At 43.5% G+C, this 3,353-nt stretch overlaps 1 pseudogene; it reads left to right on the top strand.

Moving 5' to 3' along the window:
* The first annotated feature begins 1,220 nt into the window (after positions 1-1,220).
* On the top strand, positions 1,221-1,901 carry LOC127491299 (small ribosomal subunit protein bS21m pseudogene; annotated as a pseudogene).
* The last annotated feature ends 1,452 nt before the right edge of the window (positions 1,902-3,353 follow it).

Genomic DNA, 3,353 nt, shown 5'->3' with positions numbered 1-3,353 from the left:
TCCTGGCTTTGGCCTAGTCCAGCCTCAACTGTTGCAGCCAATGGGGAATGAATCAGTGGATGGAAAACATCTCTCTCTCTCTCTCTCTCTCGCTCTCGCTCTCCTCCTCTCCTTCCTCCCTCCTTCTCTAACTCTGCCTTCCAAATAACCATAGTAAATCTTTTTCAAAAAATTAGGGGGAAAAAAGCACTACAGACCTTCCTCACTAAAGCTAGGAGCCTAGAACTCTAGTCAAGTCTCCCACATCAGTGACAAGAGCCCAAGTACTTGGACCATCATCCACTGCTCTCCTAGGCACATTAGCAGAGAGCTGGATTGAAAGTGGAGCAGCCAGAACTCGAACTGGCACTCAGATATTAGATGCCAGTATCACAAGCAGTGACTTAACCTGCTATGCCACAACACCAGCTCTAAATAAACAAATTTTAAAAGCACTTTGCTGTTTAAAAAAAAAGAAAAATAAATAAATATTCAAGGCTAATATTTTCCCATTTTCACTACCTACAAAGTCAAAGAAAAAGAAACCTATCTTCAATCATTATTAAAATTATTTTTGTGCAATTTGCATACAAATGATATCATAATTACAAATGTTACACATGCGATCATTAAGAAAATCCAAGAGAGGCCTGCATTGTGGCTTAACTGGTAAAGCCACCTCCTGCGACACCAACATCCCATATGAGCATCAGTTCAAGTCTCTGCTGCTCCACTTCCTGTCCAGCTCCCCGCTGGTGTACCTGGGAAAATAGCAGAGAATGGTTCAAGTGCTCGGATCCCTGCACCCATGTGGGAGACCTGGAGGAGGCTCGAGGCTCCTGGCTCCTGGCGTTAGCCTAGCCCAACCCTGGGCTGTTGTGGTCATTTGGGGAGTGAGCCAGCAGAGGAAAATCTCTTTCTGTCTCTCTCTCTCCAGCTCTGCCTTTCAAATAAATAAAAAATTTTAAAAACTTAAAAAAAAAGAAAATCCAAGAGAATCTTTACTAGGCAAACTTCAGTAGGTATTTGCAGCAAGAACTACATACTTAAATCTACATCAGCATATATACAAATAGAAGCAAGATTTTATTGATTTAGGCTGTCTTTCTTTCCTCTTATTTGAAACTGAGGTATCCTACATATAATATTTCTGCTGATTTTATATCTTTCCCAGTCATAATTCAGCGACACTGAAAAAAATTTGGGAGAAAGACTAGAACCTGAGAAGCTCATGAAGTACCATGCTGTCAAAAGTGTCTACAAAGGGCTGGGATCTGAGAGCACTAGGTCCTGCAAAGTGCAGACTCAGGTTCAAGGTCACAGGGAAACATCTGAAATTCATCAGCAGGACTGTAACGGTACAGAAAGGGAATGTAGAAGCTGCATACAAACCCTATACAGAATCCCCATCTTGGCTTATTTAAGACACTAAATGATGGCCAGTACTATGAGAAGCCTTGCTGCAGGCAACAGTGGGAAAGCTATGAAAACTGCTGGCAGATCTACAACACAGAAATGACTCAAAATATCAACTTTTTTTTAAAGATTTTTTATTTATTTATTTGACAGACAGAGTTACAGACAGTGAGAGAGAGAGAGAGAGAAAGGTCCTCCCTCTGTTGGTTCACTCCCCAAGTGGCTGCAACGGCCGGAGCTTCACAGATCCGAAGCCAGGATCCAGGAGCTTCCCCACGGTCCCCCATGTGGGTACAGGGGTCCAAGCACTTGGGCCATCCTCCACTGCCTTCCTGGGCCACAGCAGAGAGCCGGACTGGAAGAGGAGCAACCGAGACTAGAACCTGCAACCATATAGGGTGCCGGCGCCACAGATGGAGGATTAATCTAGTGCACCATGGTGCCGGCCCCTAAATAACAACTTCTTGATGCAAAAGAATCAAAGGGATGCATGGGAAGGCTGCTGAGGCCTGTGTACAGGGGATCCAGTATGTAAACCTTCATTCAGGGGCAGGTGCTGTGGTGTGGTAGGTAAAAATGCCACCTGTGAAAACTGGCATCCTATATGGGTGCCAGTTCGATTCCTGGCTGCTCCACTTCTTTATTTATTTGGCAGGTAGAGTTATAGACAGTGCGAGAGAGATGGAGAGAAAGGTCTTCCTCCCATTGGTTCACTCCCCAAATGCCTGCCACAGCCAGTGCTGTGCCGATCCGAAGCCAGGAGCCAGGTGCTTCTTCCTGGTCTCCCATGCGGGTGCAAGGCCCAAGCACTTGGGCCACAGCATAGAGCTGGACTGGAAGAGGAGTAACCGGGACTAGAACCCAGTACCCATACGGGTGGAGGATTAACCAAGTGAACCACGGTGCCAGCCCTGCTGCTCCACTTCTAATCCAACTCCCTGCTAATGTACCTGGGAAAGCAGTGGAAGATGTCCCAACTGCTTGGGTCCCTATACTCACATGGGAGACCCACAAGAAGCTCCCAGCTCCTGGTTTCAGATCAGCCTAGCTCCAGCCATTGCAGCCATTTGGGGAGTGAATCAGCAGATGGAAGAACTTTCTCTCTATTTCTCCCTCTCTTTGTCCATTACTCTGCCTCTCAAATAAATAAATACATATTTTTTAAAAATAAAAATAAAATGCACTCATTGACACCAACAACCAAAAGTATGGCCACCACATGTGTGCGCACACACACACATGCACACACATACACACACACCCCTCTACTCCGAATACAGGCTCATTCTTCCCAATGTTAGAACCTAATTCAACTCTAGGGCCATTAATTGCTTTGTAGTACATTTCACATCACTGTAAAATATTATGCAACTACATTTTTATTTGACAATTTGCAGTAAATTCCTAATAAAGGGTGTCAGAAATTGAAGAGCCTTGAGGCAACTACAAACTACACTTTAAATGAACAATAATATACCCACTGAAATAACTGCTCTATTCAGTATAGAATGAAGATGACCTCAAAGACCTTAGTGTCATTACTCTGTTGACTTTGCTAATAAGGGTAAACACATTTTCTCTGACAGACAGAAGCCACTGAAACTTCCTTCTTCAGGCACGGAAGAGAGAGGCAAGCTGTAAATTCTAAAGAGAGCCTAGATCTGCGCAAATAGGGAAGTCATCTATTCATTCGCCTGTGTCTAACGGTAGTCAACAAATTAGGAATGAGTGCTTAAGTGGACTACTCCTGTTGTTCCCCAAAAGCCTGTTTGATATATTTTATTTTGAGTTGCTGAGTTCACAAAATTGTACCATCACCATCTCCCAGGGTTAAGAACCAAAAAATATAACAAAGTAAGAAAATGATGCTCAAACAGAATGATATAGTTTGAGACCATTTATGCACATTTCAAAAGCACTTATGAAATAATACTATATATTGATTATGAAGAGGGATA

Source organism: Oryctolagus cuniculus, chromosome 1, assembly GCF_051225735.1.
Source record: "Oryctolagus cuniculus isolate XC-2025 breed Fujian yellow rabbit chromosome 1, ASM5122573v1, whole genome shotgun sequence".
NCBI lineage: Eukaryota > Metazoa > Chordata > Mammalia > Lagomorpha > Leporidae > Oryctolagus > Oryctolagus cuniculus.
This window is presented reverse-complemented; position numbering and strand designations above follow the sequence as displayed.